The sequence below is a fragment of the Equus przewalskii genome, chromosome 19 (genome assembly GCF_037783145.1).
Source record: "Equus przewalskii isolate Varuska chromosome 19, EquPr2, whole genome shotgun sequence".
Taxonomy (NCBI): Eukaryota; Metazoa; Chordata; class Mammalia; order Perissodactyla; family Equidae; genus Equus; species Equus przewalskii.
In genome coordinates, this window is record NC_091849.1 from 11768268 (window position 1) to 11782989 (window position 14722).

Genomic DNA, 14722 nt, shown 5'->3' on the forward strand with positions numbered 1-14722 from the left:
AAGGAAGAGAAAGCTACCTACTGCTAAAACGCATCGGTCTAGAAGCGAGTATATAATTTTATTTATTTTTTTGTTACAGGAGTAGAAAGCATTAAGTGTTTTATAAATAAAGTTAGATGAGAATTAACTTCAACTGGAATAGATGTGCATTTTAGCTGGTTTGTTGAAGAGCACACACCAAATCAGAAAGAAATTATGAACAGGTCTTACTTGTGGATTTTATCCAATTTACTTTGAGCGGTTTGGTAGTTCCAGAAAAACATTTTCAGGTACATTTAAAAATATCAGAGTCACTAACATGTCCTCTTTTGGCTATTCAAAGGTATTTTTCTTTCCAGCTAGTGATACATTTTAGGCATAAATATTGAGGATAGCCTCACAGAATTGCCTACACCCAAGTACAGGAAAAAAGTCAGAGAGCATTAAAAATATTTTACTCATGATTTGCTCTCATGAACTCCCCCCACCCAACGACCACCAAAAACGCTGTAATTTCTGACATTAGTCTGTGAATAACAGAGGCAAAATGTTAATGAAACTTATTATCACTTCCTCTCCTCCCTACCATGCAACTGAGTGTCCCATTTTAAAGATTTTATTTTTTTCCTTTTTCTCCCCAAAGCCCCCCGGTACATAGTTGTATATTCTTAGTTGTAGGTCCTTCTAGTTGTGGCATGTGGGACGCCACCTCAGTGTGGCTCGATGAGCAGTGCCATGTCCGCACCCAGGATTCAAACCGACGAAACACTGGGCCGCCTGCAGCGGAACGCGCGAATTTAACCACTGGGCCACGGGGCCAGCCCCCTGAATGTCCCATTTTAACCCAAAACTTCACCCTTAACAGAAATGTGTGTGATATAGGGAAAACTGGAAGACCAAAGGTGTGTGGTGCCCTAAGTAATCACTAAAGTAGGCTTTGCTTTTGTTTGTTTACCCAAGGTTTCTGAACTCAGGAGCAATGTTCTGAAGGAAGATGTGGGATGATGTGGAAAGGGCACAGGCAGGCTCTTAGGTCAGCCTGGTAAAACTCTCCGTGCTCGTGGACCCTTTGCATAGCCCTGGTGTGAAGACCGTCAGATTCTTGGACATGCACGTGTTCAATTTTAATGCATGCTGCCAAATTGCCCTTCAAGGTGTTCGTGCCAATGTACACCTCCAGCACCTGTGTACCTGTGTATGAGCATTCCCATCACTCTAGACACTTGCCAACGTTTGCTATCACCTGACTTTGAAGTTTTTGCCTACTTGGCAGATGAGAAATGTCATTTCACAGATTTTACTTTACATTTTCCAAGTTATTAATGAGTTTGGGCTTATATGGTTGATAGCTATTTGAATTTCTACTGCAGTGAATTGCCTTTTATTTCTTTTCCTCGTGTTTTTTGTTTTTGTTTTAAGAAGATTAGCCCTAAGCTAACATCTGCTGCCAATGCTAATCCTCCTCTTTTTGCTGAGGAAGGTTGGCCCTGAGCTAACATCCATGCCCATCTTCCTCTATTTTATATGTAGGACTCCTGCCAGCGCATGGCTTGATGAGCGGTGCATAGGTCCATGCTCAGGATCCGAACCGGCGAACTCCAGGCCACCGAAGTGGAATGTGCGAACTTAACCACTATGCCACTGGGCTGGCCCCTCTTTTCCTCATTTTTTCATGTCATTTTTTAAAATTTAATTTTGATGTTTTTATTTGCTACTCCTTCGTCTGTTTTCTATGTTGCAAATATTGTCTCCCAGTCTATCACTGTCTTATAATTTCAAACATAGAGTTGTCACTGTGATCATCATCATCATTTTAATACTGTTACTAAAAACAATATAATTAAAATACATGGAGTGCTTACCTTGTGCCAGGCCTGCTTACATGCCTTATGTGCATTACTTCATTTAATTCTCACAATAGCCCTAGGACTTAGGTGCTGATTATATCCCCATTTTATAGATAGAGAAACTGAGGTATAGAAAAACCTAAGGAAATTGATCAAGGCTGTTCAGCCGGTAAGCGGTAGAGAGAGGACCAGCACCAAGGCAGTCTAACTTCAGAGCACTCACCCTTGATCACTGTACCATCTCATATAATACATTACATACCATTATATATATATCATTATGTAATGATTATACAACATTACAATACAGTACAAATAGTATTGCAATCTTCAGGTAACTTCATTTTGGTATAGTAGAAATTGTATCAAGCTTTACAGTTAAAAGCTATAGTCCACTTATTTATGACAGTTGACATTAAGTTCCCACATTGGGTCATATAGTATGCTAGACTTGTGGATTAAAAGAAAGAAAGAAAGAAAAAGTCATAGTCCCTGCCCTCAGAGAGCTTATAATGTAGTAGAGGAGATAGACTATTGCAATACTGTGTGATGAGCCCTGCAAGAGGATACAGAAAGAGTGCTACGAGAATACGTGGGAGGGGCCCCTACCAGGCAATCATGTGTGATCACGTAAATAACCATGTCGTATGGATGATTCACGTGGAATCTTCAGTCGAGACTGCCTCGTCTCTATCACATGTGCCAGCCTTCCCTTATCTGACACATAAGTTTGGACCTAAATATCCTTGTTGGTCTGCTTGTTAAATTTTTTTGGACTCTAATTTGCCCAGGGAAAGTTTTACCTAGCATTTCTACTAACAAGTCATTCACAGTTTGTTTAGCACATTATTGACATCCTTATTCAAATCGTTTACGCCCGAAAAATTGGTGAGAGCCCTAGCATAGTTTTGCAGACAACTCTGGGGGCAACAACCAGGCTGCCGATGAGCATTCTGAAGATGTTCATCCAGTTTCCTACCTACTTCTAGAACACAGAAGGGCAGAGAAGGGTTGGGGAGCGCATAGCAAGGTGCTGATCTATGTGATGAGCAAATCTGGCTGCAGAGGTGGAGGGGGATGGCGATGGCAGTCTGCTGCTGCTTTTCCTTTTCCTGCCTCTTTCACCTTCTTCCCATCCCTCCCCCCACCAAAAAAAAAAGCTGCTTAATCTCTTCAAGAAATTAATGAAGCTTTAAGTTTTGAGTTGAGCTGAAAATTATGAGATCACTAAAACTGCTGGCACCTCAATTTATTCCTTTCAAATGGAAAAAGCAATGCTGGACAATAAATGAAAAATTTTAATTCCTTAGTGTGTTTTGGAGCAAAGAAAGATTAAGAATTGCAGGAGATTATTTTTGCTTTCAAACATTTGTGGTACTAAAGGGAAAAAGTGCATCCAGCAGCAAAGCCATTGGTGACTTCATACCAGGGCAAATGTGGTTTCATCTGGATTTTTCCTATTATGTCATTCCAGATTGGTTATTTTTAAGCACATAAGCACAAATATTTATTTCTTGGCTGCTAGTTTTGGGTCTCACCTTGGTTGCTATTTTAGCAATTGTCCTATAAATGGACAGTGCTGTGATCTCCCTGGGTGCTGTGAAAGACAGAGAAGAAAGGGAAGAGGTAAGCATGAGGACATGACAGGAAGGAAAGCAGAGTCTGCCCTGAGTGCTGTTAGCAAGTGGAAGTGAGCAGGAAAGCGAGCAGAAACACACTCCATGAAAATACTGCCCCGCGGGGATGGGCTCTTTGCCATTTATGGGAGACGAGTGAGGTTCTTTAAAATTGTGAAGAAGTGAGGCTGGGTGACACTGACAATAATGGTAAACAAGCAAGAAGGACAAGTCCCTTCTTCCTCCATCAACCCTATCGGAAGAGACAAGCATGGAGGGAGCTGGCAAAGCAGAAATGGAGTTTGCAGAGTCAGTGCCACAATCACAATGCTGAGTATGGAAAGATGAGTTTGACGCTGAGAGAGAATAGCTTAGTAACTGGCTTACTAATAAGGTGCACTAGGATGAGGTCTTAGCCACTTTATCTTTTAGTACACTGATAAGATGTGGTCAACATCAGGACAGTAATTAAGGAAGTAGGAGAGGACATAGACTTTCCTTAGGAAAGAAGATTTTATTAGTTTCCCCATGAAAATGTTTATTTTTAAAGTAGCTTGCCTGGGGTTACTCATTATACTGTGAACATTGTTTATTAGCGTCTGCCTTTATTTAACACATGTCAGGATGTAGCTTCTGTATTTATGGTGTTTGCTGCCTAGGGATTCTGTAGGTGGAAAAGACGGTTCATTGACAGCTGAGTGTTCCACTATGGCAGTAGCAAATTTGTCTGAAGTCCGTCAGCGTCCTAGGCAATTTTCTTTTACCGTGGCCTATTGTTTTTCTCCAGGAGGGCTCTGTTAGAGAGAGAGAGAGAGAAATTTTAAAATATCAACAAATACAAACACCACCTCATCCCTGCTGCTTAATCCATGTTTGCAATTTCTCAGGAAATTCAGGAGAAGGAAGAAAGTTGGATCTTTCTCTTTAGGCCCTGATTATATAAGGTGAGATCAATTTTCCCATATGGTGCATGGATCCACCTCACTGCTTTGTGGTCACACTTCTGCCTCACTTCACTCTATTTGCATCTAGCTAAACACACAGAGTAGGCTGTAGCTTAGAATAGGAAAAAACAAAAAAGGAGTTGGGAAGGTAAAAAGAGAGAAAAAAAGTGTGGAAGGCAAAGGGAAAGATAAAGGATAATTTATTTCCAAGCTCATCCTTCAGAATGAGTCAAACCTATTAGGGTCTAGTCATTCATTTAATCGTGTCACATTTATTGAACACGTATGTACCAAGTGTTGCTGGATGAAGCCTCTAGACACAAGGCCTACAAAGACAAATAAAACAAATGCCCTACCTTCAAGATGCCTTCTGTCCAGTGGAGAAGCGGTGTGAGTGAAATAAGCCACAGTCACTGTGGCAAGAGCTCTGACTGAGATGTACAGAGGGTGCTATGGGAGAGGAGACGAAGGGCATCAAAATCATACTAAAAGTTTGGAAAGCCTCCTGGAGGAGACAGTACTTTTAGCTGGTTGAAAACAGAGGGAATAAGATTTAGAGAAGAGGGATCAGTATCTTTTAAGGCACAGGGGCAGGAAACAGTTCAGTACAACTGGAGCGTAGGATGAGAGATAGAACAAGAGAAAGGAGGAGATGGGGCTGTCAAAGACCGTGACAGGTATGGTATCTTCTCCTACTTGCAAGCTAACAAGTTAGCTTAGCACAGTTTCATGGATGCTAGCAGATGATACGAACCTCCCGGACCAGAGACAAAGTGCTTTAATATTAATGGTATAGCAAGCAGCATGAGTATCAGCATATTTGCATCCATGGCCCTTTTCCCCAAATCCCACATGGATGATATGAAGGACTCAGATGGATATACATTCAGTGAGCTTGTTTTGCAGCTGAGAAATCCAGAGCCAAGGGCACAGCACCTTTTAAGCAAGCTCTCCAGTCTCCCTCTTCAAGAGAGCGAGCCGTTGCACAGTAACCATGCTGTGGTCACTTTGACCTACTTAGATGCCTATGTGACTAGTTACAGGAACGGCTCATTGTCAGAAGATGGATGAGTCTTGCAGTCTGGCATACTCAGCAAGAATATGCAGGGACACTCAGCACCCGTGGCGGACTGCTTCTCCCAACAGGCTCTATAACAGGAGAGTTATAGCAAGGGCTGCTTAACTGGAGAGTTAAGCAGGGGCTATCCCATGATGAGCATTTTAGGTAATGCTGAGGAATTGGAACTTGTCTGAAAGCACAAGGAGTCAATAAAAACTTTTGACCAGAGAAATGCGATGATAACCACAGTTTGAAAAGATTACTCTCTTCGCTATGCGTGGCAAAGATTAGACAGATAGCTGAGAGAATGCAGAAACACTAGCTAGGGGGCAATTCCAGTATTTTATGTGTGAAGTGAACTGCCCAAAGCCAAGGCAGTAGAGTAGGCCAGGGTGGGGAAAGGAGGCAGCTCCAACGATATTATGGTAGGTAGGATCTAGAGCATTTTTGTGGGGTTAGTAAAAAGAAGAAATTTAAGAAAAAATTTAATAGGCAATAGTACAACTTACTTTGTGTCCTGCATTTTATTAGCGTTTTGTATGTATTAACTCATTTGATCTCAGTTTTTGTGAAGTAGATACTATCAATATTCTTATTTTACAGATAAGAAAACAGATACAGAGGACCTAGAAGGTGACCTCCCAGTTACTAGTTAGGCAACTGTGTAGGTGGTACTGTCCTCCACTGAGACGAGGTGGAGCAGATTTGGGAGGGAAAGATAGGCATTTGGTTTGGGCCCAGGTTATGAACTGAATATTTGTGCCCCTCCCCCAAATTTATATGTTGAAGCCCTAAGTGATGGTGTTCAGAGATGGGGTCTTTGGGAGGTGATTAGGGTTAGATGAGGTCATGAGGATGGTACTCTATGATGAAGACAGTGCTCTTAATAGAACAGGAAGACAAAGAAATCTTTCTCTCTCCAAGTGCACACACTGAGTAAAGGCCATATTAGCACATAGTGAGAAGGTGCTGTCTGCCAGCCAGGAAGAGGGCCCTCATTAGGAACCGAATTGGCTGAAGCCTCGATCTTGGACTTCCAAGCCTCCAGAACTGGGAGAAATAAATTTCTGTTGTTTAAGCACCCAGTCTGTGCTATTTTGTTATGGCAGCCTGAGCACGCTAAGACAGCCCAGTTGAGTGTGAGGTGTCTGGGGAACATCTTCATGGTGATTTCTAGTAGGGATTTGAACACATAAATCTGGACTCCAGAAGGGAGATCTTTGCTGGAGGAAGATTTAGAAGTAGTTATTAAGGGAGTGGTGAGTGAAGCTACGAATTTGGATGAAATCATCCTGAAAAGTGTGTAGAATGAGAAGAGCAAAGGGTTCTGGGACAGAGCTCTGAAGAACACTGACATTTAGGGGCAGGGAGAGGAGGAAAGTCCCAAAGAAGACAGAAAAGGGGTGATCACACTGGTAAGAGGGAATAAGGAGAGAAGGCACAAAAGCCAAAGGAGGAGAGATTTTCACAAAAGAGGGAGCACTTAACAATAACTTGACCTCTGACGGGTTGAGTAGTGAAAGCACCATGCCCACTGAGTAAGGCAATTTGTAGGTAATTTCTGACTGTAGGAGAATAGTTAAGGTAGTGGACAAGTAGGGAGTCACTGAAGTTGAATTGTGGATGACAAAGTTGAGGTACCATGTGTCAAACGAGGAAGTTCCCTTGATGATAAAGGCTTTATAGGAATGTTCAATCTGTGTTGGCTACAGGAATATGTGGAGCAGAAATGGCAACAAAATGCAGTCTTTTTACCTTTTCCTCAAAAAATGCAATTCCATATCTCTGTGGAAGAGAATACAGTTGGCTTTTAAGAAGGTCATAGCAAGAATATGCATTCTTCCTACATAGATTAGAAAACTAAAGTGGGCATTTGTCCCAGATATTCCACTTGTGTTTCAGACAGGGCTGGCTCTGGTCTAGCACGCCTGTGCCTTTCTCTTCTGCAATAAAAATTGAAAGCAAGGGGTTAAAAGAGGAGAACTGGTTATCTTGTGGGTCATGCCAAAACGTACTGCTGTTTTTGAAGTGTTGAGAGTGCTTTAAAATAGTAGGTAGCAAGGACAGGCCAAAAAGACCATGTGATGAGGACCTCTCTTATCTTTCACTGCAGTTAATTAACAGGCTAAGGGAGAAAATAAAGTAGAAAAGACATGCTAAAAAATAAATGAATAAAACATGAGCATAGGGTCAAGCAGTGTGTTTGTTGTACAAGGAGATGATTGTTATAATTAATTGTGATGCATGTGGATAATGTCGATTTTCGAAAGCTTGCGTGGGTCTAGTGTTTCTTCTATTCTTCTGTTCTTCCATAGGCCTCTGCTAACTCAGCTACTCCTCTCTGTTAACCTGGTCGCTGTACTGTCTTTGTATTTCTGATGTGTGTGGGTGTGTGTGCATGATTCTAGATAGCTAGATATATGGCTAGCCAGCCCTGGTGGTCTAGAGGTTAAGACTCAGCCCTCTCACCACCGTGGCCCTGGTTTGTTTCCCGGCCGGGGAACCACACCACCTGTCTGTCAGTTGTCACACTGTGGTGGCTGAGTGTTGCTGTGTTGCTGAAAGCTATGTACCAGCAGGGTGGACGGGTTTCAGTGGAGCTTCCAGACTGGGAAGAAGAACCTGGCAATTTCTGAAAAAATTGGCCATGAAAACCCGATGAATAGCAGCAAAGCATTGGCTGATACAGCACTGGAAGGTGAGAGGATGGTGTAAAGAGACTGAGGAGGGCCCTGCTCTGCCGTACACAGGGTCACTAGAGTCAGAATCGACTTGAAGGCACTAACAAGGACAGAGATACAGCTAGGGTAAGTAGTCCCACAGGCGGCAAAAGAACTAGATAATGCTTTTAGTTGAATATAATGCAAAGTACAATCAAGTTCATGGTTGCCTGTGATTAATATGAACTAACCCTCCTTCCATCTAAAGATGAGAGAGGAGGCTGGTCTTGCCTTAATATTGACTATTGCGCATTATCTAGCCTATTGAAGAATTACTAAATTTTAAAGTTGGAAGACCATTTAAAAATCAAGTTTTCTAGCTTCTTATTTTTACAGATGAGAAAATTGAGGCCTGGACAGGCTAAATTATGTCTCCTAGGCCACATGGCTAGACAGTGGCAGGGGCAGGACTGGCACAAAATTTTTCCAGTAACTTTATTGTTACTTCTTACAGGTGCCATACATGTGAATAGAAGAGGTTAAACACACCATTATGGCTTCAGACACATTTGAATATATTTTTTTAAATGCTGCTCTCTCTACTATACCCTTATGTTTTTCATGCACAGACATGGGTTCAGAGGCCTGTTTAGCTTTTACTTATATATTCTTAGACAACAAAAGTTTGTTGCTTGTAGACTGTCAAGCCATAACGCTGAGACCCTCAGCCCTTTTATCTTTCTATATCCTGCCTTTCAAAAGCTTCTTTGGGAACCTTCCAGGATGATGATGAAGAAAATAATATGGTTAGCTTGACATAAGTTCAAGTTCTCTTCATAACCCTGCCGAAGGGAAGGTTCCTTGGAAGGCAGGATGGTCTCTGAACTGTGAAGGGGAGAACAGGAAGCAAGCGCCACACAGGAGCGCAGAGAGCTAGAGAAAACTGCAGGGCCTTGGTGGCCATCTCTCTAGCTCCTGTTTGGTCTCTTTGGGAGACCTCTGCTCCCTTGCGTATTCATCTTTAAAACACTCTCTGAGTTGCTTCTTTTATAAATAGCAATCATGTCACAGGTGCATGTCATTCTCTCTACCATCAAATAGCCAGCTCACATTCTTTGTTGGCATTGTTTCCTGTAGCTCAAGGCAGACTCCAGTAGCAGGCCCTGGGATCATTAGTCATAATTTCCCATCTTTACTCTTCTTTTCTTATTGCCGTCAGAACCTGTAGCATCAGTAAACATCATAATGAATGTTTATATTTGCTACTATTTATTTCCATTTACCATTGGAAAGAGCACTGTCAAAAATTCTGATGTTGGGTTCCAACTCAGCCTCTTCTTAACTCTGTGGCTACAACCAAATCGCTTGACTTCTCAGAGTCTTATTTTTTCCTCTGTAAAGCTGGAAAATGTATATCTGATCTGCTACACCAATGAGATAAAGTGGGAGGTACTTGTCATTCACTGGTAAGATGGGCCCCAAGATCCCCATCCCTTGGTATACATACTCCATTTAATTTCCTCCCTTTGAGCGTGGGTGAGACCCTTGTGAATATGATAGGATTTCACTCCTAAGAATAAGTTATTAGTCAGTTGACTATGAGTTAGTCAAAAGGGAGATTATCCTGGGTGGGTCTGACCTAATCAGGTGAACCCTTAAACAAGGAACTGGAGCCTTCCTAAGGGAAGATATGAAGCTGTAGAGATACTCCTGCTGGCTCTGAAGAAGCCAATAGTCATGCTGTAAACTGCCTATGGAGAGGTGAGCCCGTGGACATGGCAAGCACTTGCATGTGGCTTCCAGGAGCTGAGAATTGTTCCAAGTTGATAGCTACCAAAAAAGCAGGGGTCTCAGACACGTGGCTGCAAAGGAAAAATTCTGCCACCATGTGAGGGAGCTTGAAAAGAGATTCTTCCCCAGTTGAGCCTCTAGATGAGAATACAGCCCAGCCAACAACTTGATGACAGCTTTGTAATCAAGGCTGTGCTGGGATTCAGGCCCACAGAAACTGTAAGATAATAAATTTGTGTCATTTTAAACTGCTGAGTCTGTGGTAATTTATTACCTAGTAAGAGAAACTAATGCAGTGACTCAGTTCTGTACATGAAGAGGTGAGGGGTGAGGGGAGTGGCTATTCTCTCCTCTCATTCACCTCCCCAACAGCTAGAGCACAGGTGTGGCCAATCAGATGTGCCCACCTGGAACTTTGAATCTGGAGGGAGGGACACAAAGCCTTAGGGACTATGAGAGGGCAATCCGAGAGGACAGCGGCAGTGGTGGCAGATGCCCAGTGATGGCAGAGCCTGGCACAGCTTTCAGACCATATGTGACTGTGGCATGAATTTGGTTGTGTCACGAGGAAGCAAGTCTTCTTAGGTCCTGATTGTTCTCCCTGCTTTGGTGTTCATGTAAATTCTGTGAACTACCCATTGTCCTTTCAATAGATTTATTTCTGCTGCAATTAGCCAGAAATAGCTTCTGTTATTTGCCACCAAGAACTTGGATTATTATAGATCATACGTGTAAAAATGCCTTGTAAACTGTGACAAATACTACAAATGTAACATAGCATTTTAATTGTTTCTCTGCTTTCACTGTTCTTCAGGCTCCTATGTATGACCTTAGGCCCTCTATGAGCTGTTATAATTCTTGGTGTCATTCTGCAAGCTAATATTTCAATAAATAAGTGTATGTTTATGCCAACAAGTAAATGGAAATAATATGTAAGTCTGTGTGAAAATGAAGAGACCATTATTAAAAAACTGAGTGGGAACACTTAGGGACCCAGAAAGTGGTCATTTCCTGGGAGCTGGAAGGGCTTGTTTAAGTTTAAAGGGCTTGCCTTCAGTTGAACTCAAAGGTCCTATGGAGCAATGTCTGCCAGTCTTAAACCATTTAGAAAACCGGCGTCTGCTGCTGTGAGGGCATCCAGAGAAAATATTTCCTTGACTGTTCTTCAGAATGGGTTTGAGTCTCGGGAACATGTCTTCTGGTTGGTTCAAAGTCTCATCTAGGATTCAAATCTTCACCTGCAATGAACCAGAAGTCTGTGCACATCTTCAACGACTCTCTGCATTCCTGCCACTGAGACAACAGGAAATAAATGAAATGAGAGGATCTTCTTTGAAAATAAATGATTGCAAAGAACAGGTCTTTTTAAAAAAACAACAACAACGCAAAAACCACTGCATTCATCTGAGCCATCTCAGGGGCCTTGGGGTTTAGGTGGGAAAAAGGGGTGGAGTTTGGGCAGCTAACCACACTCAGTCCTTGCAACTATGCTCTTAGATTTACATGTTGGGGTTTTGAGGCTATAAAAAGTTTGAGAGCATCTGAGAGCAGATCCATCTGTTTTGATTATCTAAACCCAGGGCATTGGGTCAATTTACATATGGCCAGTGAGACTCTGGGGACCTTTTATGCAGAAAGGCCTTTGCATTTTAAAGGAAAAGATGATAACTATGAGTTTCTCTATTTACCACATTTGCATCCAGACTTCAGCAAGGGGAAATGAGGTTTCTGCCTCTGATCCCTGGCAAGAGAACTCTGGTGAAGCAGAAGGCCAACAGGGGCCTGGAAGCAGTCAGAGAATAAGGGATCTCTTTACAGCGCAAAGAAGGTGGTAGGAGGAAGGGGAGTCGGGCTGTCGTGGTGCGTTGCTGATTAGCTTCCCCAGCATAACAAACTGAAGACTTCATTTGAGTTCCTAAATAGAGAAAAAGCTGCCAACATGACCTCAATAGAGAAAGCTGTAAAAGTGAATAAATATAGCAACCTCAGGTAGCAGTTTACCCGTAACACTTAGAACAGAAAAGGAGAGCACAACAGAAAGCCGGTGGCCAAGTGATGATGGGAAAGGCTGAGCGCATTGGTGGTAAAAGCTACTGCTGTAGGCGAAGCAGAACAAGGACAGAAAGCTGGCATCTAGAGTGGGGTGGGTGCCACCTAGAGAGGATCAGGCTGCCCCAGGCCTGGCTATGGGCAGGGCCATATCTGTTCTGGAAGATCCTATTGCCCTGTGCTTCCTTAAGTTGACTTGACATTAGTGGTACATCCCTCAGCATAGGAGAAGGCAGAGGCCAGAGGCTTGCGGTGTTTGGCATACCAGGGCATCTATGTAGTCACTTTCCTTCACAGGCATAGGCTTGGCTGGGAATGAAGGTCGTGTGCAGCAGAATCAACCTGCAATCCACCATTTTGGGTTGATAGGAGGCCAGAAGAGCTGTGCCTCTGTCCCTTCTGTTTGCACTTATGAACACGGCCTGTGATTTAGTGAGGCCTTGTAACTTCAAATTTCCTATGAAAATGATGTTTTCAGTTAAGGATAATATCATTCCTGTGTTTCAAGACTCAAAAGATAACAAAAGAAAGCTTTAAAAAAGTTTAAATTAGGGGGCCGACCCTGTGGCCGAGTGGTTCAGTTCTCCTGCTCCACTTGATCAGCCCAGGCTTTCACCAATTCGGATCTTGGGTGTGGACATGGCACAGCTCGTCAGGCCATGATGAGGCAGCGTTCCACTTGCCACAGCTAGAAAGACCTACAACTAAAATATACAACTGTGTACTGGGGGGATTTGGGGAGAAAAAGCAATTAAAAAAAAAAAAGAAAGATTGGCAACAGTTAGTTCAGGTGCCAATCTTTAAAAAAAAACATTTAAATTATATCTCTGGTTGACATAAAAGTGAATATAGCTATAAGTGAGGCACTTCATGTTTAGAAAAATTGATTGCCAATTCATAATGCGATTCACTTTATTCACATGAGCGAAAAGTCGGAGATGCAATGTTTAAACTACAGCCTTGAAAGGTTCTGTGAGAGAACGAGGGAAACTGATGTTTGCAAAAACTTTGACTTACTGCTGGAACCTGATGTGACCAACACCAGGCACTTCTCTAAGGGACATTCTGGTTGGTTGGTTTGGCCAAAGCTTTAGTATGGCTGAGAAAGGGAGAATCATAAAGACTGATTCGGAGCCCTGCCACTTTCCAGGGTGTGACGGATAGGCTGGCCAGGAATGAAAAGAACCATGGTGTGAACAAGCCAAAGACAGCAGCAGCAGCAACATCTCTGTACTGAACATTTATTCCTACCAGCTACTCCACTGGGCTTCATGTACATTCTATCTTCTAATTATCACAACAAGATGGTAGGTATCACTATCCCCTTTCTACATGTTAACAATAATATACCTAAGGACACACAATTAGCAAGTGGCCACATAATGATGATGATCATGATGACAGTGAGGGTGAGATCTTACCCTTTTATCATGCTTTTCTGCTTGTAGAATGAATTATTATTAAATAAATTATCTCATTTGATCCCTATAGTACATAGGTGATGCAGGTTTTATTATCTTTTCATTTTTTTGTATAGAAAAACTTGGACTGAAACTGCTTTTTAAAAAGTAATTAAAAGTAACACTTATTAAAATAATAAATTGAATTCCTCCTTCATATTCATTGCAGGTCCATCAATTTTTAGTTGTATGACATTAAGCATCAATGTGGTACGTGTTAAAGTTCTATATTTATTCTAATGCACATTTAAGTTCTATAAACCTTCGCTCCTTTCACTGACTTTTTGGAGCACAAGGAATAGATTTGTGATAGTCATTGTAAACTGTTTGGTGTTGTTAAGTTTTGATAAATATTAGCCATTTAAAAATAGTTATCACTAGAGGCTCAAAACTCCTTGCTCCTTTTTCATGGGATTTATTTTATAAAATTGTCAAAAAGATTTTTTAATAAGGTGTTCATATCCTTGAAATAGTACCATGGTGTAACCAAGACAAGCTGGATGGAAGATATATTGTCTGATTATATATTTTGTGTTTTTTATGTTTTCTCCTCAATATATTGGCTTAAGAAATACATGGTGAATGCCTCCTGTGTGCCCTTTACTGTACAAGGCATCCAAGAAGAGCCAATGAACCAAACCTGGTCCCACTTTCAAAGAACTTACAGTCCAATGGGGCAGCCATTTATGTGGATAATTCCAGTGCAGTGTGGTGTGTGCATTTTGACCCAGCAGTTCCACTTCTAAGCATTTCCCCAAGAGAAAAGAGGAATGGGTTCTACTATGTCCACAAAAGTACTTGTCTAGGACTATTCGTGGCACTTTATTTATAATGGCTCAAACTGAAATTGACCCAAATGTCTAACAGTAGGAAAATGAATAAACAGATTGTGATCTATCCATACATACTAAAGCAATAAAAATGATGAAACATGGATGCAAAGACATGGAGAACCTTAAAAACATCATGCCCAGGCTGAGGGAAAGAAGCCAGACACAAAAGAGTACATCCTATATGATAGAATTCATATGAAATTCTACAATAGGCAAAGCTAATCTATGGCGAAAGGAATACAAAAGTGGTCACCTAGGGTTTGGAGGTGGAACAGGTATTGACAGGCAAGGGGCATGAGGGAGCCTTCTGGAGTGATGAAAATGTTTTCTATCTCAGTGGGGGAAGGAGATATGGAATAGTATACACACGTGTATGCATTTGTCAGAACTCATCAAACTGAACACATAATATGTGTGCATTTCACTGTATATAAATTCTACCTTAATAAAAACACATTAAATATTTTATGTTTTTATGCTATT

The 14722-nt window shown here is 41.8% G+C and overlaps 1 long non-coding RNA gene across 3 annotated transcripts in view; it reads left to right on the forward strand.

Moving 5' to 3' along the window:
• The first annotated feature begins 7956 nt into the window (after positions 1-7956).
• Positions 7957-14722, forward strand: part of LOC139077252 (uncharacterized) — a 69271-nt gene continuing 62505 nt past the window's right edge. For 2 of the 3 annotated variants that reach the window (XR_011529603.1, XR_011529604.1), the window contains exons 1-2: positions 7957-8253; positions 13097-13253. This is a non-coding gene — a long non-coding RNA (uncharacterized lncRNA). The remainder of the gene's footprint in view (positions 8254-13096; positions 13254-14722) is intronic. The other variant, XR_011529605.1, reaches the window with a different exon arrangement.